General features: G+C 40.6%; 1 protein-coding gene across 7 annotated transcripts in view; it reads left to right on the top strand.

Annotated features, from left to right (window-relative positions):
• Window positions 1-23389, top strand: part of FYN (FYN proto-oncogene, Src family tyrosine kinase) — a 117466-nt gene that overhangs the window by 27929 nt on the left and 66148 nt on the right. The window contains exon 1 of one of the 7 annotated variants that reach the window (XM_081000399.1): window positions 4204-4324. The exons of the other annotated variants lie outside the window; for them this stretch is intronic. The gene's annotated coding sequence lies outside the window, so the exon portion shown is untranslated. Of the gene's footprint in view, window positions 1-4203; window positions 4325-23389 lie in introns of those variants that run through there. 7 annotated transcript variants of the gene reach the window in all.

Here is a 23389-nt window from a genome sequence, read left to right as displayed (position 1 = left end):
GACAGATGTTTTGAGTAAGACTTCTAGATGCATTGCTATATGGTAAACTTTTAACTGATTTAAAAGTAATTGCATCTTCTTAAAGAACCCTGGGATGCAATCCCTAATTGATGCTAGACTGAAGTTTTTGCATGTAAATTTTGGGGCTGCAGCAAAAACAATTATATTCAGTCTTCAGGGGTTTTGTACAGAGGCTTAGCTGCTCTTGGCCACACCATGTCCCTGCGACAGGAGAGTGACCTTCCCCATTACCTGCCCACCCCAAAAGTAACCATGCATCCCCTCCCTTTTATGGAGGATGAATGGTCCTCCAAAAGAGCATACATTTATCTTAAACACACTTACTAGGGAATAGGCCCATTGAAAACAGTAGGACTTACTTCTGAGTAAACATGTATACGATTACAGTGCTAGAATCCAAGTAAATTCTTTGAACTTTTGCCAAACAGCAAAAGATTCTTGGGAGAAGGCCGTGATAGTTAAAGATATCTTCCCCAACCAATATGAAACTTTGTAGTATCTGTGTGCCCTGGGTATGCTTTTCTGAAACCCTCCTCTCATACATGAAGTACCCTGCTTGCATTTTCATTTTCCTTGTGGCTCTTGGTGAAGTTGTGTGATTGCCTCATCATATGCTTAGCTAACAATTTAAGGCTGCCATGCAACCGCAAAACTGACAGAAGCAAATTGAGCCAAAGCTTGATTAAATGCAGGTTGAGCTGTGAGCTAGGTAGGTTACACATGAAGCAATTCCACAACTTTTCAGATTTTGCAGGTGCATTTATCCTATATTCTTGATGTACCAATACGTTGACTTTTCCTGTAACTGGCATGATAACTTTGAAATTTCTTGAGGATACAGGGCATAAATTAAATGAATTAATAAATAACATAATATGCTAATTGGATAGAGATGTTGGGTACCAGATGCAGGCAACTCCCCATTTGCACACATTTGAGGCACGTAGAACTGATACGTGCACTGTTTTCAGCACCGGAAGGGGGGTCTTACGTACGTCCTGCCAACTCGTGTGGTGCCTTGGAATTCAACCCCCTTGCAAACGGGGAGTTGCCTGTATGCTTCTTTGAGTTGTTATTTGATTCTCTTTGGGTACTATGGGAAGCCGCTGAATGCGTTTCTAAAGTTATCGTTTAGTCTAAAACTAGTTTTAAAATATTATATGCCATGTGGCACTAGTATGTGGTTCGGAGCCTGTTACTAGATCGAAAAGCTGTGTTTTGCTCTTGCTGAGTAGACCAGTGCATTTGCTTATATATAAAAATGTCCTTGTCTTTTCTGCTCAGCATTTGTTCTGTGAAATAGATCTGTGTGAGTGCTAAAACTGCTTCCAAATGGAAGTGAGACTTATAAGCAAGCTAAATGACACAGTTTAGAGTATCTGATGTTTCTATAAATATATAGGAGGGAAAGTATAGCTTGAAAAAGTTAAGAACTTCAAAGGGCTGACTTTATACTTTTCAGAGGCAACTGTAGCTTTGGATAAAATAGAAAGAAAAGAATCAATACTTGTAATTGCATGGATGGAGTTAAAAATATCTTTGGAGGTTAGAAAGTTGTTAACATGACAGCTGCATTTATGCTACAAATCTTTCCCCAGAGCCTATAATCATACCAGAAGTTACTGTAGATCTATATGGCTTTGCATTTTAACATAATCTTCAAAAGTAGAATAAATTTGCACGAGTTTTGGATTTCCTCAGCAGCAAATGTAGTGAATTAATTTTTAGTCAAGGAACCTCCAGTTCAGTTCTGTAATGTATAACTCTGGAAATTATCAATTGCTTGTTTCCTTTTTCTTCCAGGAGAAGATTAAGAAACCACCTTTCATTCTCGTTTTTGAAGGAAATGAATTGAGAATCATTTCACATTATCAGTGATTAAGAACATTCTCTAGAAACTTGTTTGTACTATCGAAAACCTATCTTGTTTTAAAATACAGTGGTACCTCGGGTTAAGTACTTAATTCGTTCCGGAGGTCCGTTCTTAACCTGAAACTGTACTTAACCTGAAGCACCACTTTAGCTAATGGGGCCTTCTGCTGCCGCTGCGCTGCCGGAGCACGATTTCTGTTCTCATCCTGAAGCAAAGTTCTTAACCCAAGATAATATTTCTGGGTTAGCGGAGTCTGTAACCTGAAGCGTATGTAATCTGAAGCGTATGTAACCCAAGGTACCACTGTATATCCTATTGCTGTGGGTTCTAATAAGCCATAAGTTGGAGACAGTAAACCAATAGTGAAAACCAAAGTAATCTTTTTAAATACAGGCAGGATAGCCAAGCAAAGGGTACAGAGATTTTAAAAAATGTAGTAAGCTGGATTTTTTAACCAGGTAAGAAAAATCCTTAATACAGCACTTTGTCTTCATTTGCCTTCTGCAAATCTCTTTTGATGTCCAGTGTTGTATGGGGTCATACAAAGGGATATGCAGAGCATCCAGAGATCCACCTGTCCCACATTCTTTTTCAGTACTTCCTCTGACATGTGTTTTGGAATACGACAGCAAAACCCAGATTTGTGTGCACTTATCCACCTGAGATTTAGGAAGAGTAATGTGTATTGTTATAAATGGATTCTAAATAGGAGTCATAATGCATCTGTATACAGCTTTGAAAATTTCTGTGCTAACTGCAAACTAGAATGGATTTTATTTCAAAACTTATTAATTCATTCATAATTTCAATTTTAAAAATAGCAAGCCTGAAAAGACTTTTGGAGGGCTTTTGGAGGATTAGGCAATTGAGGGGATTTACTAAACTGATGACTCTTTTTTGCTTTTATAAGTTTTCTCCTCTGCGCAGCACTTTTCTAAGTGTTACCTATTACAGCTGGGTGAGTTAAATCAACAATCTGAAAGAAGCACTAAGCAACTGCATTAGAGTTCATTCTTGGAAACGTTCACCTGTATCACACAGTACTTCCAGGAAGGAAGGCACTGCCTTTACACTGTAGTTACCTTACACTTTAATTTTTTTAAACACCAGGAAAAAGAGGAGACCTTCCTGGCACTATTTCCAATGAGATGAAGTACAGTGCTACCTCGGGTTAAGTACTTAATTCGTTCCGGAGGTCCGTTCTTAACCTGAAACCGTTATTAACCTGAAGCACCACTTTAGCTAATGGGGCCTCCTGCTGCTGCCGCACCGCCGGAGCACGATTTCTGTTCTCATCCTGAAGCAAAGTTCTTAACTCGAGGTACTATTTCTGGGTTAGTGGAGTCTGTAACCTGAAGCGTATGTAACCCGAGGTACCACTGTAGAAAGCTTCATACCTTGTCATCAGTAAAGAACACACAGTAAGGCATCAACACAGTGGCCTGGTTCACACGTCACAGTAAGCCAAGTCATGGCTTATCAGGACTGTGCGAATCTTCTGGCTTCTGGAGATTAGATTGCACCCACTTTGTTTCTTGCTGGTATTTTTAGCTCAGCGTGATACAGCAGCTGTATCATCCAGATCAGGGATTATGGTTAAACTCTCTCTTCCTTAGCTATGATCTGGAACCAAGAAAAAAACCAGTGCTCTTTCCTTCATGCACCACTTCAGTGCTTTATTTCTAGCTTGTATTAAGCCACAGTTCCCTCTTATGTCAGAACAAGACACTTTGGCTTAAGGTATGTTATATTAACATATGACATTAAGCTAGCTATGACATTAAGCTAGAATTCCTTGGTTGGACATAATGGGGTAACTGTCTTAATACAATCCAGAAATGAAGTGCCACATTGGTATGAAAGAGGAGAAAAACTCATCCCTGGCATTTGTTCTGGCTTCATAATCATGGTTTATGAAACCTGGAATTATCATCTACATCATGCCGTTATATCTGATTAGCTAAACCATGGTTTGCAAATGTCCAGAAACTAGAAACCGTGATTTGAAATGGGTTTGTAAACCATGGTTTGCAGTACATCTGTATTGATTAGAACATGATTGTGATTATTGCTCCAGAAACCTCCTTACTGTAGAGATAGAAGTGTTCAAGCAGGCAGAAACCAAAAGCTCACACTGTTGTTTCCTGAGCACAATCTGTTTAGCACTGTGGTTACACTTGCAGGTTGTGTCACTTCAGCTCTTTGCACCTCTCCTCTGTTCAGAACAGAAGGGAGGGAGGGTGCCCAGTCCTGGCATCCAATGAAAAGTATGCATGTTAAGGGGGGATTATATAATGTATGAGAAACTGAGCCACTGCAAATGAGAAGAGCAAACAGTGTTTTATGCATTTTAGATTTTAAGGGAGTATTTACTGAGACGTTTCAAGAGATACTGGTCAGGACACTGCTGGCCGCTCTGGAGGGCACCAGGTTGGTAAAAGTTTCCTTGTGAATTCATAGTAACACCTGGGCAAGATATATTCGATGTAGCCTTTGAGTTTGTGTGTGGGTTTAGGGTTTTCTGGATAGTTTATCGAATTATGCTTTACAGGAGGGTTAACATGGAAGAAGGACCAAAGCACAGCTAGACTAGTAGCGGTGGTGATGCATAGCTTTTTAACTTTTATTTGTGTGGTTGTTTCCTCCTGTTTGTAACTGTACAGTGGTACCTCGGGTTAAGAACTTAATTCCTTCTGGAGGTCCGTTCTTAACCTGAAACTGTTCCTAACCTGAGGTACCACTTTAGCTAATGGGGCCTCCCGCTGCCGCCACGCGATTTCTGTTCTCATCCTGAAGCAAAGTTCTTAACCCGAGGTACTATTTCTGGGTTAGCGGAGTCTGTAACCTGAAGCGTCTGTAACCTGAAGTACCACTGTATATGGTATTTTCTACTCTTTGGCGTACTTTCAAAGAGAAATGGAAGAATGTCTATTTCAGTGGCATTCGACCAATACAAAAGGGTTAATAAAAGCTAAAGAATACACCCTGAATCTAATTGAGATCTCCGGTGTACTTGAACTTCCTGATTATCTTGCTTCCCTCATTATGTTATTTTAGAATTCTGTAAGGAAAAAATGTGCCTGTTTTCTCTGTGCTGGATGTAGAAACAGCATTAATAACACAAGCTTGAACAAAATAATAGGCACTGAAATGCTGATTTCAAGAACAAGACATAATGAGAGTGAAGGAAGCTGTGCATTACTTCTTGTGTGAGCTCTGTGTGTGAAAGGAAGGCATTTTATAGGTCTTATCATTGTGAAACATCAGAATGGTTTATTGCAACGTCCTTGTGTGTTGATGATTTTGTGTCAGTTATAGATAAAATGATGAATAGAAAACCATGTAGGTGTGTGTGTGTTTCTTGGCTGCTCTTGCACACATGTATGTATACAAGAAATGTATGAAAATGGTTTCCCAGGCACCATTGAGGCCCAGACATACATAGTTGCAGAGATGGATGTGCTTTTAGACCTCTGGTGTACATTATATTCGTGTTCATTCTATGGTCTTTGTTAGCTTTGATTGTGGCAGAGGTGTGAACCAATTTATTTGGTCAGGTTATATTTCCTCCCTTTCCTTTTCCTCCGTCGCTGGGCACCTCCAGACTGTGTCACTTTCCTGCTGAAATTCAATCACAGACCATCAAATTCAGGCTACACAATTAGAATTGATTTGAAACTATTTTGCAAGAAATTTACTTCTCAAAATCAGATTTTTTGCAATAAGAAAAGTACAGTGGTACCTCGGGTTAAGTACTTAATTCGTTCCAGAGCTCCATTCTTAACCTGAAACTGTTCTTAACCTGAAGCACCACTTTAGCTAATGGGGCCTCCCGCTGCCGCTGCGTTGCCGGAGCACGATTTCTGTTCTCATCCTGAAACAAAGTTCTTAACCCGAGGTACTATTTCCGGGTTAGCGGAGTCTGTAACCTGAAGCGTATGTAACCTGAAGCGTATGTTACCCGAGGTACCACTGTAACAGTGAAAGGCCCTGAAAAGTGTGGGATAACATTTGCTGAACTCCCTGCACACAAATCAGAACAAATCCTCAATAAAGAGCTAGTGTCCTCTTATTTTCATGCAAACAAATTAGTATGAATGTTCAATAAGCAGGTTGCCTGGAAGTACCTCCTCTCTAACTTTTTGTCCTACTTTCAGTGTCTCATTTTGTGTTATCCCTTTGCCTGCATATTAGATCCCCACAACCCTTCCCAGAGTTGGGGAAAGAACTATTCAGCACAAAATATATATCTGGTACAGCATAGCTTTCATAGGGACCCAAGTACATGCATGCAGTTCAGGAAACTAGGTATAGTGATAGCACCAGTTAAACAAAGGTTGATGCTTGAAGCTGGAGGGAAGCTAGGAGCAGCATCTGGTGCTTTGAGGGGCCAAGGAGGGACCTCCTACACTTTTAATTTATTTATTTTTTTATTATAGAAATTTATTGGGTTTTACAATAGCAATGCACATAATAAACAATGTAACATATATCTTGACATAATTTCACATTTTCTTTGGACTTCCTCACATCTCCCGCTCCCACTTTCATCGTTATAACATTTTGTCAGCAATTTATTATCTTATTTGCAATCTTATATCCCTTCTATGCTTCATAATCTTCTACTTCTCAAAAAGAGTTATATTTTCTCAATCTCACTTATTTTCTTAAAGTCATCTAAGTTTAGTGGTGCTCAGTTATATTGATCTAGCATCCTGTTTAGCATTCACTCAAATTGCAATGTTTTTGTAAATAGTTCTTAAATTTCTTCCAATCCTCCTCAGTCCTCTCTTCTCCCAGGTCTCGAATTCTGCCGGTCATCTCGGCCAGTTCCATGTAGTCTATCAGTTGCATCTGCCATTCTTCCAGTGTGGGTAGATCTTGAGCTTTCCAATGCTTTGCGAGTAGTATCCTTGCTGCTGTTGTTGCATACATAAAAAATGTCTGGTCCTTCTTTACCACCCCTTGGCCGACAATACCCAAAAGAAAGGCCTCTGGTTTCTTAGTGAAGGTATATTTAAATACCTTTTTCAGTTCATTATAAATCATTTCCCAGAACGCCTTCACTTTAGGGCAAGTCCACCAGAGGTGGAAGAATGTTCCTTCACACTCTTTACATTTCCAACACTTATTGTCAGTCAGGTGGTAAATTTTTGCAAGTTTGACTGGGGTCATATACCATCTATATATCATTTTCATTACATTTTCTTTCAAAGCGTTACATGCAGTAAATTTCAATCCAGTACTCCACAACCTTTCCCAGTCCTCAAACATAATGTTATGCCCAATGTCCTGCGCCCACCTTATCATAGCCGATTTAACCATTTCGTCTTGTGTGTTCCATTTTAACAGCAAGTTATACATCCTTGAAAGTACCTTACTCTTAGGTTCTAACAATTCTGTTTCTATTTTCGATTTCTCCACCTGGAACCCTAATTTCTTGTCATTTTTAAAAACTTCTTTAATCTGAGCGTAATGTAACCAGTCTCGCACTTTATCCTTCATTTTCTCCAAACTCTGCAGTTTCCAATTGTCTCCATCTTTTTCTAGAATTTCCCAATATTTTGGCCATTTGGCCTCCATATTGGGTCTTTTTCGGGCCTTGGCTTCCAAAGGTGAAAGCCACCTTGGGGTTTTATTTTCCAGCAGGTCTTTATATTTTGTCCAGACATTAAACAGTGATTTTCTGACAATATGGTTCTTAAAGGCCTTATTTGCTTTAACCTTATCATACCACAAATATGCATGCCATCCAAAAGCATTGTTAAACCCTTCCAAATCCAACACATCAGTGTCTTCAAGAAGTAGCCAGTCTCTTAGCCAGCAGAACGCTGCGGCTTCATAATACAACTTTAAATCTGGCAGGGCAAAGCCCCTTCTTTGTTTTGCATCAGTTAATATCTTAAACTTAATTCTGGGCTTTTTGCCCTGCCAGACAAACTTAGAAATATCTCTCTGCCACTTCTGAAAGCACTCCGTCTTGTCCAAAACCTGAAGTGTTTGAAATAAAAACAACATCCTTGGCAATACATTCATCTTGATAGCAGCAATTCGGCCTAACAAAGAAAGTTTCAATTTTGACCAACTATCTAAGTCTCTCTTAATTTCTACCCAGCATTTTTCATAATTATCCTTAAATAGACTTAGGTTTTTTGCTGTTATGTTTACCCCTAGGTATTTTACTTTTTTAACCACATTAAGTTCCGTCTCATTCTGAAACCGTTCTGACTCTGTATCAGTCAAATTTTTTTCCCAAAACCTTAGTTTTCTGTTTATTTAATTTAAATCCAGCCACCCGACCAAAGTCATTAATCAGAGAGGTTAAAAGCAACAAAAAAGGCTTTTATGGGTATGTCCGTAGCAAAAGGAAGAACAAAGAAACAGTGGGGTCACTCAAAGGAGAAGATGGTGAAATGCAAACAGGGGACACAGAAAGGGCTGAACTCCTCAATGCCTTCTTTGCCTCAGTCTTCTCCGATAAAGAAAACAATGCCCGACCTGAAGAATTTGGAGCAAATGATTCAGCAAAGGAAACACAGCCCAGAATAACTAAGGAGATAGTACAAGAATACTTGGCTAGTTTAGATGTATTCAAGTCTCCAGGGCCAGATGAACTGCATCCAAGAGTATTAAAAGAACTGGCAGATGTGATCTCAGAACCACTGGCAGTCATCTTTGAGAATTCCTGGAGAACAGGCGAAGTCCCGGCAGACTGGAGGAGGGCAAATGTTGTCCCTATTTTCAAAAAGGGGAAAAGAGAGGACCCAAATAATTACCGCCCAGTCAGTCTGACATCAATACCAGGGAAGATTCTGGAGCAGATCATTAAGAAAACAGTCTGTGAGCACCTAGAAAGGAATGCTGTGATCACCAATAGTCAGCATGGATTTCTGAAAAATAAGTCATGTCAGACTAACCTGATCTCGTTTTTTGACAGAATTACAAGCCTGGTAGATGAAGGGAACTCAGTGGATATAGCCTACCTTGATTTCAGTAAGGCATTTGACAAGGTGCCCCATGATATTCTTGTAAAGAAGCTGGTAAAATGCGGTCTTGACTATGCTACCACTCAGTGGATTTGTAACTGGCTGACTGACCGAACCCAAAGGGTGCTCATCAATGGTTCCTCTTCATCCTGGAGAAGAGTGACTAGTGGGGTGCCACAGGGTTCTGTCTTGGGCCCAGTCTTATTCAACATCTTTATCAACGACTTGGATGATGGACTCAAGGGCATCCTGATCAAATTTGCAGATGACACCAAACTGGGAGGGGTGGCTAACACCCCAGAGGACAGGATCACACTTCAAAACGACCTTGACAGATTAGAAAACTGGGCCAAAACAAACAAGATGAATTTTAACAGGGAGAAATGTAAAGTATTGCACTTGGGCAAAAAAAATGAGAGGCACAAATACAAGATGGGTGACACCTGGCTTGAGAGCAGTACGTGTGAAAAGGATCTAGGAGTCTTGGTTGACCACAAACTTGACATGAGCCAACAGTGTGACGCGGCAGCTAAAAAAGCCAATGCAATTCTGGGCCTCATCAATAGGAGTATAGCATCTAGATCAAGGGAAGTAATAGTGCCACTGTATTCTGCTCTGGTCAGACCTCACCTGGAGTACTGTGTCCAGTTCTGGGCACCACAGTTCAAGAAGGACACTGACAAACTGGAACGTGTCCAGAGGAGGGCAACCAAAATGGTCAAAGGCCTGGAAACGATGCCTTATGAGGAACGGCTAAGGGAGCTGGGCATGTTTAGCCTGGAGAAGAGGAGGTTAAGGGGTGATATGATAGCCATGTTCAAATATATAAAAGGATGTCACATAGAGGAGGGAGAAAGGCTGTTTTCTGCTGCTCCTGAGAAGCGGACACGGAGCAATGGAGCCAAACTACAAGAAAGAAGATTCCACCTAAACATTAGGAAGAACTTCCTGACAGTAAGAGCTGTTCGACAGTGGAATTTGCTGCCAAGGAGTGTGGTGGAGTCTCCTTCTTTGGAGGTCTTTAAGCAGAGGCTTGACAACCATATGTCAGGAGTGCTCTGATGGTGTTTCCTGCTTGGCAGGGGGTTGGACTCGATGGCCCTTGTGGTCTCTTCCAACTCTATGATTCTATGATTCTATGAGTTGTAATACTCTTTTCGTACTAGGCTCTGGCTTCTGTAGGGTCAAAACCAGGTCATCTGCAAAAGCTTTTAATTTGTATTGTTTCTGTCCGACCTGAATTCCTTCCACCAACCGATCCCCTCTAATCATGTTCAATAGCACTTCCAGAACCGAAATGAATAACAAAGGGGAGATAGGGCAACTTTGTCGTGTCCCTTTTTCAATTTTGAACTCTTCTGTAACCACATTATTAACTATCAATTTAGCTTTCTGTTCTGAATATATCGCCTCAATCCCATTCTCAAAACCCCGTCCCACTCCCATCTCTTTTAAATTTCCCATCATAAATTTCCAGGAGATATTGTCAAAGGCCTTCTCCGCATCTATAAAAATTAAAACTGCTTTTGTATTTATATCTGTTTGCAAAAGTTCCAAAATGTCAATAATGTTCCTTGTATTAGCAAACAAATGTCTACCTGGGAGAAAGCCAGCCTGGTCCTTATGGATTACTTCATTTAAAACTTTTTTAAATCTACTTGCCAAAATGTCTGCAAATATTTTGTAATCCACATTTAGAAGGGAGATGGGACGGTAGTTCTTAAGTTGTGTCTTTTCAGCTTCCGACTTTGGTATTAATGTGATAAACGCTTCCTTCCACGACTCCGGTGCCCTCTTCCCCTCCATAATTTCATTGCTGACCTCCATCAAAGGTTGTATCAAATAGTCTTTTAATGTCTTATAGTACTTGGAGGTCAGCCCATCTGGCCCTGGAGATTTACCAAGTTGCATGTTCTGAATGGCTTGTTCAATCTCCTGTCGTGTTATTTTAGCATTCAGGATTGTCCTATTTTCTTGTGACAATTTGGATAGTCCATTTTTTGCCAAAAATTGTTTAATCTCAACTTCTTCTTGCGGCCCTTGGGTGTATAATTTTTTGAAGTATCTCTGGAAACACTTTCTGATGTCCACTGGATTCTGAATGTTTTTTCCTTCAATCTCTAAGTTTGTAACCGTATTTAATCTTTGTCTTCTCTTCAACTGCCAAGCTAGCAGTTTTCCACATTTATTCGCCGACTCAAACGTTTTTTGTTTCATTAGTTTAACCTTCCATTCGATTTCCTGGTTTATCAGTTTAGAATATTGTGTTTGATAAAGTTTAATTTCTCTCAGAGTTGGCTGTGACTTCGGATTCACTCTTAACTTCTTCTCTAATTCTTTTATTTTATCCAAGATCTTATCTTTTTTCTCATTTTGTGTTCTTTTCTTTACTGCATTCTGTTGTATCAAGAATCCCCTCATTACAGCTTTACTTGCGTCCCAGACGATTCTTTTTTCCACCGTAGTATTCATATTTATCTCAAAGTAATCCTTCAAAGCTTTTTGGGCCTTCTTGGTAATTTCCTGATCTCTGAACAAATTGTCATTCATCTTCCATCTAAAGGATCCAGTTGGTAGTAGTGTCATATCCATCTTTACTGCATTATGGTCGGAACAGGTCTTTGGGCAGATTTCCACTTTTCTGACCTTAGGTGCCAGGCCTCTAGAAATCCATATTTGGTCGATTCTTGTCCAGGTCAGTTGGGCTTCAGAAAAGAATGTTCCCTCTCTTCCTAGTGGGTTCTTTGTCCTCCAGATGTCAATCAAATCCATATTGTCTGTCATTTCAAAAAAGGTTTTAGGTAGTCTGCCGTCTTTTGTAACATTTTGACTTTGTGACTTGTCCATGTTAGTTGATACGACCCCATTCATATCTCCCATCATTATGATGTTGTTGTAGTCCAGATAATCCAGCATTGTCTCCTGCAGCTTCTTGTAAAATTCCGATTTCCCTTCATTAGGTGCATAAATTCCTAATATCAACAATTTCTCTCCTTGATGTTGTATCTCAATTGCCAAAATTCTTCCATGTTCATCTTTAAATAAAAATTTAGGTGACAGGCTCTCTTTCGCATATATCACCACACCTCTCTTCTTAACTTTGTCCGACGATACAAATTCCTGGCCCAGTCTTTTATTTATTAACACTTTTCTGTGGAGCCTCGTCACATGTGTTTCTTGTAAACAAATAATGTCCAATTGTTCTTTTTTTAATATATGAAATATTTTCTTCCTTTTTTCCGGAATGTTACAACCATTAATATTCCAACTCAACAGTTGCAGAGACATCCTGAATTGATCTGGTTATTTCTCCAGGGGTGGTATCTTCACTGGATCTTCAGGTTCCCCAGGTGCTGGTGTTGGTGCTGGCGTTGCCCCAGGCCCAGAAGGTAGTTCAATTCCTTTTTGAAGGTCCTCTCCGTGTGTAGACAGAAATTTGTCTCTCTCTTCCAATGTTCTGATTTTGACCTTTCTCCCTCTAAAGGTAAAAGATATTCCTTGGGGGAATTCCCACCTAAATGGAATTGCGTTGCTCCTTAGTAATTTGGCAAGTTCAGAGTAGGCGGCTCTAAGATCCAACAGTTGTCTTGGAATATCTTTGTAAATTTCAATTCTTCTGTCCAGAACCTCCAGTGACTTTCCGTAGTGTAGGCCCAAAATCTTGTCCCTTTCCTCCTTTGATCTCAATGTTATCAAACAGTCTCTGGGCCTCTCCTTCTTTGTAAATCTTCCAAGTCTGAAAGCTGACACAATTTTGAAGTCCTTTTCCTCCAAATTCCAGAACTTGGAGAATTCTTTGGTCAAAAACTCAGCTAGATTTCCTTCTTCTGCCTCTTGTAACGATCTAATCCTCAAATTATTCTCACGATTTCGCAGTTCTATCATAGAAAGATAAATCTGATGTTCCCCAACTTGTTTGGTGAGTGGTCTTACCTCTTGTTCTAAATTTTCTAATTTTTGTCTGGTATCCTCAGCCAATTTCCGATTTTCTGCTGTGGCCTCTGTTAACTGTCCAATTGCCTGTGTGTTCTGTGCCACTTGTATAGTTAATTTATTTAGGCATTCTGTATTTTTGTCAATCTTTGCTGATTGCTCATCTGCTTTCTTGTCCAAACCTTCCAATTTTTCAAAAATTTTATCTAAAACAGAAGCAGATGCTCCTGAGGCCATATCTTCCAATTGTAACTGCTCTATTTCACCCTCTCCCTCTTTTGCCTGTGACGAGGCAACTTCTTCTACTTCTACTTCTGAGGGCAAAGTAGGTACAGATGATCTGCGTGTCTGCGAGGCTGAGGTTAGAGTTGTCAAAGTTGTTTGTCTAACTCTTCCTCTTCTTCTTGTGCCACTCATTCCAACGTTATCTATCAGTCAAGGTCACACTGAGTTATTCCCATGAGAATAGAAAGGCCCAGAGCAAGCAAACAGCAAGGGAATCGAAAGTAAATGTAAAGTCACTGTTTTAATCCAATCCTCTAGAGGGAGCTTAAAATGTCTTTCAGAGTCTAATTTAGTATCCAGGAACCTTCAGATACAAATATTTAGCAGAGTTGATAAATAATCACTTTGTTACAAACAGTGCTTACTTGTCTCCAAAAAGAATGTTTCAAATTAGAAGGTCTCAATACCCTCAGATTGTTGCAAGTTCCAATATACAATATCCAAATCTGCAGTACTGACAGCTCAGTCTCTCAAAGCTCAGGCAGCTCCGGACCCTGGGTTTCACCTTTTGATTGTAATCCAATAAAAGGAGGAAAGTCAAATGCAAGTAATAATTCCAAATCTTTAACTTAGGATCTTTACTTTAGATTGCAGGTTCAGTGGATGCTTAGATCTGTAAAGTTTAAAAGCTCTTTCTTTCAGCCTCCACTCCTCCAACTAATTGCTTTTTCAAGTTCAATGGCAGCGGAAGACGGACTTCCTGTTTCCACGTCTCTCCGCTCTCAGCCAAGTTCAACCAAGTTCAGATCTTTTAATCACAGCGCCGCAACCCCCCTCCACGCTCCGGAGCCCCTTACGGGGTTCCTTTGGCGTTTGGAGGGTCGCTTTAGGCGCCCACCGAGCCTCAAGACCACAGGCTCTTGCCGCCTGTGGTTTTCCGAAGTGGGTCTCCGCTTCGCCGTAGCGGACGACCCGATGTCTGTGGAGCCTCCTCTCCCGTTCAGAAGAGGACCGCCATTGCCGTTCGCGCCGCCCCCGGAAGTCCTACACTTTTAATTTAATACAAATTAAGGCATTTGATTGAAATAGGTCAGCACTTACTCATCTTGGTTTATTGATTCATTACTTGTATAGAACATTGGATAAAAGAAAATGAAATATAGATCTGAATGAATAACCCTGTAAAAATCAAATATTCAGAAAAAAAAACTCATGATGAGCAGATTTTAAAATGAATTGCAGAAATTGCTTGAGCATAGTGTTGTCTTGAGCAAAGTCTGTCTTGTTGATCTCCAAAAACTCATTTTCATTTACCTGGGCTGTTTCTACACGTGTTACTACATGCATGCATGCATGTATGGAAGTAATTTCCACAGGTATTCTGAAATCTCATGTAATGCTGAAGCAGAGAACTCAGTAGCACTTGGTTGTAACAGAAGAGCAGGGAAGCCTCTCGCTCCTTTCCTTCTATGGAGAGACCTTCTGAGACCATCCACAAGCTCCTTTAGCACCCTTGGGTTAAGCTCATCAGACCCTGGAAATTTGAATTCATTTAAAGTAGCTAGGTGTTCCCTTACTACCTATTTTTCCTGTCTTGGGCTGCAGCACCCTCCTTACATTGTTTATTCTATTATCACAAGGTTGGGCACCGCTTTCCTTTTGGGTGAGGATAAGAGACAAAGTAGGTGTTGAGCAGTTCTGCCTTCTTTCTGTCACCCAGTAGCATTTCTCCATCTTCTCCACTGGGAATTACTTTCCCAGGGCATTTCAATCACAGTGTTGTGGAGGAGAGATGTTGAAATAACAATGTGTTTTACCCCCATTATATGGGGATAAAATAGAGGTGCAGATTTAATGTATCAGATTTGGACCCAAATAAAGAATTGAATCAAAACAATACAGATCAGGATGCTCTAAAACACAGCAGATACAAGGCAAATTCTGTGGTCACTGCTCACCCCTATTAAATACTTCTGAAATTGTGGCTACCCTTCCACTCTATCAAATTCCAGAGTGCTCTCTTCTGAGCTCTTTGCAATTGTTTAGAATATCTTGCCAGACTTCTAATGTCAAAGCAAAGTAGAACAAGGCTGACATTTGAAGCACATGGTGGCATTTTCTCTCCTCCTGTGGTGTGATGTAGCTATCTATTGCTCAAGTTCAAAAAGGAGACATTAGCGTTACAAGAATGGCTTTGTGTAAGAGATTTTTTTTAAAAAACCAGTTCAGTTTTTACAATATGGCTTATTTTTTTAAGCGCAGTTCCTTTAAAAATGAAATAAAAATGTTTTATTATAACTAATAGTGTTCTGAAGGAGTCTTAATCCAGGCTTGCACCTGCAGGCTGTTTTTGTTTTGTTTTTTTAACAATGCTCTCTTGGTTAGACCTTTTCTTTTTTTACTGTATCAGGGTGGGGAATTATTTTCAGCCTGATGGCTATATGCTCTCAGCAGGAGCCTTCCAAGAGCTGCATGTTGGTAGAGGCAGAGGCAGAAATGGGTGTAACAATGGATGTGGCTCTTACCTTTGTACAGTGGGCTTCATTCCAGCCATGCAAAAGTTGGAAGTTTCTACACACTCACACCCACACACTGTCAATCGAGGCAAGCAGGAAGCATTATCACAGCTCCAGTCATACAAGGGCACTCAAGGAGGATGCAGAGGAGAGAGAGTGCGGGGGGGGGCCTGGGGATAAGACATGTGGCTTGGGAAGGAAATGCAGCCTAGGGAGAGTCCTGAGGGCCAGATAGAGACACCTGAAGTGCCGCCTTCATGTCTGGCCCTCAGGTTCCCCACTATGTGCAATCAGGTATTGGAATTGGCATTGGTTATCATAGCTATCATTCTTACTTACGTTTCACTTAACACTTGAACCAACACAACTTTCTCATGCTCCCATTTTATTCCCCACTTTGTCCTGATACTTTGAAGATTGCTTGTTCAGCTTTGCATTTTATAACTGGTTTTACTTACCTAATAGCCATAGTCGACAAGGAATTTCACAAAGTAAAGTGAGTGGGCTGGTAAAGTGAGGTATGCTTAGCTCTGTCCATCTCACTTGAGTGTTTGTGCTTGGTAGTCAGCTGTTAAGCCTACTAAGAGGCTTTTATTGTAGCTACAGGTGAGGGTGATCCCTGATAAGGGAGTCCAAGGGGAAGGACTATGTTGGTATGCCCAGATGGGGGCTAACGGGTCACAGAACTTCCCAAATGGCATCCTGTATGGGTTGCCTGTATTTGATGTGCATCATATGGGGATTCTTATCCCAGGACTGACCCTGATGAAGTAATCAGCCAGCAACTGGGATGGTTGATTCAGGATATTAAGCCAATGCTTATGCCAAAGCCTTCTGACATCTGTAATCAATAAAGTTTTGGCCATTTCAATCACAAAAGGTTATCATGTCATTATTGCTTCCTGTGCCCTTACCACAGTGACCCCAGCTTACTGTGACTTGGCCTGCAAAAGACAAATAAAAATGCAGGGTAGTAACTTTTGTGGGCTTATTGACAAGTGCTTGCTACCTGGTTACCTGTCTGCAGGTTCCTAAAGCCCATTTCTCATTCCAGGATGGAGCTCTTCCATTGTAGCAATGGGGAATTACAGGAAACCATTCATGCTGCCTTAAAAACACACACACAGAGAGTCAATGTTGTAATTCTGCACAAATAGGCTGCTTAAATCCTACTGAAACTATAGAATCTGGCTACAGATTCCACCATAGCTACTTAAGATGCAGTTCTAAATGAAGATGAAATCTTTTTTGGGAACTGTACTGTTCACAAGTTTCATATTCTGATATAAATATCTTTTCATTCTGTCTTTTCATTACAAACGTTGTTTATATGACTGTTGGGTAAGCTGAGATGAGGGTTTCATGAATCTAAATGCCATTTTGAGACTTTGGTATATTTCCCTTTCTATGCCTCCCATACAGAAACAGAAACAAAAACCTCTTGCTCTTGTATTCTCAGTTTCCTTTTCATTGGTTTTTCAATAGTGATAGAATTGAGGCCTCATGTGGACAGTCTAGAGCACTGGCAGCAGTTGAGTAGGTAGCGTTTTGTGAGTAGGGAGAGTTTATATCCTCTAGTTTTCAAGGAGTTGTATATCATTGCAAGGTGAATAATGTGAACAGAACTTGCAAGATTTTCTCACACTATATCTATGGTGTCTTGTCCCTTTATTCCTTGCCATCAGATATCTTTAAGATGAGGACATAATATGATGGAGAGTAGGATGTTAATGTTTGGATCCTCACAGCTGTCCATAAGGCCTGACACACAGTGAAAACAACAGGTGTGGTTTTCTTTCAACTCCTCCCTTCAGATATGGCAGCACATTCCTTAGTGTTTGATTTGCTGAATCCTCTGCAAAGGTAGATAGTGTATATAGTGGTCCCCCCCCCCAACCTAAAGTGTTGTCATTGCCTTGCTTTGACCGGTACTGCCTTGGCTGACAGTAGTCAGCTGTATTCATTAGACCCATTGTCAGGCCCATCCCAATGGAACAGTGGTGGAGACCCTGAGATCCACAGGCCAAACTTGGCTTGACAGGACTTCAGATTTGGCCCACAAAGCCATTTTCATCAAACCATGCTCATAGAGATGCAGCTGCCAGTACACATTTGGGTTCACTCCTGGTTGCGTATTTGCAATGTAAAGCAGAATTCAACTGATGATGGGCAGTAGAGCAGAAACCTGCTGGAGGTCCCTTCTTTGGGACTTCAGAGCATCCAGTCACCTGCTGTTATTTTGATGTCAGGTGATCAACAGGTAAGTACAACTGCACACATGCTAAAATTGGTCTGTGGAGCCAAAAAGGTTCTCTAACGCTGCAGTAGAAGGAACACAGGATGAAAGTTGCCTGTAAGCCACTGCCTTCTCTGCCAAGAAAAATAGGCTTTCCCCAAGGTGGGCTACACAGCACGGCAGTTAAGAAGCAATGTGGAGTTGGCAGTGTGGAGAGGAGGACACCTCAAACAGGTTGAGGAAGGAGCAGAAATGTAGGTTTCCATAAAATTTTGAATGGAAATTTTGCATATGGTACTGTACTTTGCATCAGAAAGTTTTCACTTTGCACTGGAAAATGCCCTAGAGACACATTTATTTTGAAATGTTTCTTTTACTTTTAATATTGTATTTTGCAATGGGCATTCATTTATTATTAATAGTGAACTCAGAAAATGGAAAATTTTGCTTTTCCAGAAAGTTTTCTGCAGCTGAAAATAGGGTGATTAGGAACAGACAGGTGGTGTCACAAGAGAAGATGGGGGCCTGCAGGAGATCACCAGAGTCCAGATTGAGTGACTCTCTGCAACCATTTTAAATCAGCTGTGGCAGGAAAACCGTTGAAGCCAGTTTTGTCTTCACAGTGTGTATCAGAAGTTCTAGATAAAGCCTCTCTTGCACAAAGAGGCTACCAAACCACTACAAAACCAAGAGAAGTCTGTTGTTATGCTGCTTCAGCTGTAAGTTAACATTTCCTGTATTCAGTAGAGTTATCTGTATGTTGTGTACCACTCCAACCACATTGTTGGAGTGGTACACAACACTGTACTAATTTCCTGTAACTCCTGTGTTGCTTTTCTAATTCCTTCTAATCCCATTTTTAGTTTGCTAGAGCTGTGGCAGGATAGATTCTAACAGCAATATTTTATGCACTCCACAATCATCATAGTTTTTGGCAGTCTCTTCATTCACTCACCAAAAGTCGTTGTCCTTTAACATGGTTGGGCAAAACAGCTGCTTTTCTAATGGGAAAAAAGTGAAGTAAAGATTTGACCACTTCGAATTTCCCTACCCCAAGTTAACTATAGCTAGCTGTGGCGAAGGGTCAACATCAAGCTTAAGCATTACAGGCAGTGACTATTTTAGGCACATTGTGCCAAACCTGGAAGGGCAGGAGCAGGAGCAAAATAGGGTGTTTACAGGGTTTTTAATGGTGCTTCAGATATACATGATTTCATTTAAACATGCAGTGCCTTGGAACGTAACCATCACATAAATTGAGAGTTGCCTGTGTTGTTAATTCTAAACAGTGTCAGTTATGTCTAAGTTCATTATCAACATAACTTTACCCAGAATTAAGATGAATAAGGAGACACTTCATGTTCAGGAGCAATATGTGGATTGGCTACTGGTCTTGACTCTTCCTGTCTTATCTGCTGTCCTGTTACTTCTCTGTTTGCCATAAACTTTATACCTCATTAAAGAATACCTAAGTTTCTGATTCCTAGTTGGCAAGTAAAACTTCAAAATACAGTGGTACCTCGGGTTAAGAACTTAATTCGTTCCGGAGGTCCGTTCGTAACCTGAAACTGTTCTTAACCTGAAGCACCACTTTAACTAATGGGGCCTCCTGCTGCCGCACTGTCAGAGCACTATTTCTGTTCTCATCCTGAAGCAAAGTTCTTAACCTGAGGTACTATTTCTGGGTTAGCGGAGTCTTTAACTTGAAGCGTATGTAACCTGAAGCGTATGTAACCCGAGGTACCACTGTATGGAGCATGTCAGTAAATTCAAAGTAACAAAAATAAACAGTTTAGCAGACACAGAATAAATTCAGCATTACAAAAAACAAACAAGAAAGCAAACCACTACTAGACTTAAGCATATAGATGAAGTATATATATGAAGCAGTTGATGGCATCATTGGAACAGCCCCCAACCACTGGCAATCAGACCCAAGCCTGCTCCAAACTGTATGGCCCCATTTTGGGCTTTGTTTCTTGGAGTGTTGGGGAAAATTGACGGAATGTCGGAAAGTACCTTATGTATACAAGATAATATTTATTTCTTATCTATCATATATGGGCCGTGCACATACAACTACTAAGTTGTACTTGTTATGTTTGTGCATCCTATGCTGCACTGTTTATTTCCTAGCAAAATTTGAATTTTAAAACAAACAACCTTATTTACCAAGACAGTAATTTGCCAGTTGTGCCATTTAGAGTTATGCAGCAGAGGGGTAACAATTAACACATTGTAGAGAAGAGTGGGGATGTAGTCTATGTTACATAGAAGGTCTATAACAGAAACCTATTGAGTACATTTTTAAAGTACTACAGTGCCAGGAAGTGCCAAAGGATATTTGGACACATGAAAATGCGTCCAGCTGCTTAGAGGAGAAAAAGACCCTGGTAGGATTGTATTTTGTCCATTAGGCATCTGTCAGCAAGTAGACACTATGAATCCAATATTACTATGACATTAAAAAAAGCAACCAATAAGTTTTATAGATTGGTTTCACAGAGTTAATTGCATTTTTACAGCATGATCCTTTGCATGTCTAACTGGAAGTAAGCCACACTGAGTTTTCAAGTAACTGCGCTTAGTGTTGCTGCCATAGAAAAGTAATCTCTTTCAGGCAATATTTATTTTCATGCTGTTGAGCTCTAGACTAAGAATAGGATTGCTATGAAAAATGAACGGTTTGAACAGCTGGGACTCACAGTTGCTTGCTCTGACACTTTTCCTTTTCTTTTTTTGGAGAGAGTATGTGAGGGACGAATCTTCAAACACGATGTTGATGCTGGCTCCCTATAGGGAATTTAGCTATTGAGAATCCGTTTTGTGGAACATTTGCTACATGTCAGCATTCTGAACTTCAGAGTAAATATTGTAGCTCCCCAAGGTTTCCTTCCTCTGAAGCAAGGCCTGAAATAAAATTACATTAACAAATGAAAACCTTTTGTGTGTCATCATTACTTACAGCTATATGTCCAATACATGCAAGGAAAATAAATATCTGAAAAGCACACAATATGCATTCCCAAAACTTGAGCTTTGATGGCCCTATACACTAAAGCCATTTAACTAGGAAGGCCCTAGGACTTGTCCATGTGCACAGAATATTCTCTCATGGGCACAAAAGGCTTTTCAGGACTGCGGTACAAATAAGAAGAATTGGATCGGGCAGTGGCATGCTGAGGCATGTCAACAAAAATGTATGTTCTGTGTAGACAGTGAAGGAAGCTGCGTAGAAAGCTTCAATGAAAGAAAATTGTAAATCCCAATGTGTAGGGATACCATGTGTGATAATCACATGGCTATGGTGGGAAGGTAAAGGGAGTTTCTGTGTGCTTTGGCTTCCGTCATGGTGTTGTGTTGCACCAGAAGCGGTTTAGACATGCTGGCCACATGACCTGGAAAGCTGTCTGTGGACAAATGCCTGCTCCCTCAGCCTGATGAGCGTTGCAGCCCCATAGTCGCCTTTGACTGGACTTAACCGTCCAGGGGTCCTTTACCTTTACCTTTTTACCTATTTTACTTTATGCAAGATTTACAGGAGCCAGTAAACTGCATGCAGTTGTGTCTTTGCAGGCACAACACGTATGTGCACAAGGTGTAGTAGGCAGATATTCAGTCATCACGTACTATGTGTGGGTTTTAACACTCTTTCCTGCGCCGAATTGCTTTCCAGACAGGAAATGTATCACATTGTGACAGAGCACTCATGCGAACCACAAACGCTCTTGAGTCTAGGCCGATGAAAAACATCAACCTAGCAAGAAGTAAGAAGCCAGCCATAGGCCCAGTAAGTGCATGAATTGTCCTGGATCCAAATGTGAATTGCAGTCCACAAAAATTTCTAATGCTGGTTGTAAATGTAAGTAGATTACTGTATTCTTTGAATTACAATTCTAAAATATTGGATAAATATATGTTCTCCTTGAAAGCAACAGGAATTTTGGACTTGCAACATGGACAGACATTTTGCTCTTACGTTTCTTAAGCACTCAATATTTTAAGGAATGGTAGTGTGTAGTTCAGTCTTGACCGTGGGGTGGCTCATGGTACCACTGCTACAAATAACGTGAAATGCAATTCTTAAATCTACCTGCTTAGCTTAAATCTACTACTTGTGGACATGCTTTAGCCCTGATACTCAGTGGTGTAGATGAGGAAAGGTGGTTCTAATGAACTACTGTGAAGCACAGCTCTGTAAATGGGCTTCCTAAAATAATATCAGAAAAGCCTTCTGTTTCAATCAGGCTGCTTGTCTGACATCAGAAGGGAAGGGAAGGGGAAGAACACATGATATGCCTGCAAAATGCCCCAGGTTCAGTTCCCAGGATCCCCAGTTAGAAGGATCACAGATATCAGCCTGGGAAAGACTTGACCCAAGACCTTGGGGAGGTGATACCAATTAGAACAGACAGTACAGTGGAGGATGGAACAATGGTCAGAGTTGGTGTAATGCAACTTCATACCTTCAATTCATGATTCTGAAATTCAACAAAGCTCATCTTGTTGCTTGTTTAAAAAAAAAAAAAAAGCGAAATCCTCAGAATGAAATCACACTTAAATAACAGTAAAGCTCCAAGTAAAGTTACAGGGTAAACAGCGTTTCCGTGCTCTGTGGCTTCCGTCACGGTGTTCTGTTGCACCAGAAGCAATTTAGTCATGCTGGCCACATGACCTGGAAAGCTGTCTGCAGATGCCTGCTCCCTCGGCCTGAAAGCAAGATGAGCACCGCACCCCATAATCGCCTTTGACTGGACTTAACCGTCCAGGGGTCCTTTACCTTTTACCTTACAATTCATGCAAATAATATAGTGGCTTTTTAAAAATTGAAAGGCCAAACAACATATTAATCAGAAAAATGCCGAATTGAAATACATGCCAAGAGAAAGTGGACCCAGTATCTAGTCTCTAGTACATCCCATAGCCTGAGGGGAACCACCAGGAAGGACCATTGTCTGAAGGAAATGGTACTCTTAACAGGACCACCTCTAATGATCTTAAAGTGTATGGAGAGATGGTGGTTCTTAAGATAGCCTGGTACTAAATGATGTAGATGTTAATAGTAAATAAATATCATCATTTCTGCAGTGTTTGAAAACCGGAATAGATATTGAGGACAGAATGTAATATGTTTCCAGTGGCCGCTCTGTATTGTAACATCTGAACACAATAAAAAGTTACTATACCTTGGTCTGAGCCTATGTCTGTGATCTAGCAACTGGAGTCTTGTAACTCTAGCAGCCCCAGTGCATCTTCGGAGCTCTGCTTCTGCGATTCTTTTTTGAACAAAAGACAAAGGCTTCTGCTGTTCTTTCCTACATGAAGAAAAAAGCTTGGCTTGTGAGGTAGATTTCTCAACACACACACACACGAGAGAGAGAGAGAGAGAGAGAGAGAGCGCGCCTCTCTGTACAAAAACAGAAAGTCCTTCTTTTAAATTTGATTAAATCCTTAGTAGATTTAAGGGAATGAAATGGCCTGCAAAATGCATTTAAATTTTTTGAATTAGTATGTGCAAGTGGACAATGATGTTCTTCTGCTCTTGGAAAGTGATTTGTACTGAGCACTTGATCTGTGGACCATATGAACTGTGTGGCTG

The sequence above is a fragment of the Podarcis pityusensis genome, assembly GCF_964106645.2.
Source record: "Podarcis pityusensis genome assembly, chromosome: 3".
NCBI classification, from domain to species: domain Eukaryota; kingdom Metazoa; phylum Chordata; class Lepidosauria; order Squamata; family Lacertidae; genus Podarcis; species Podarcis pityusensis.
The sequence above is the reverse complement of the archived record's forward strand: the minus strand, read 5'-3'. Positions and strand labels throughout refer to the sequence as shown.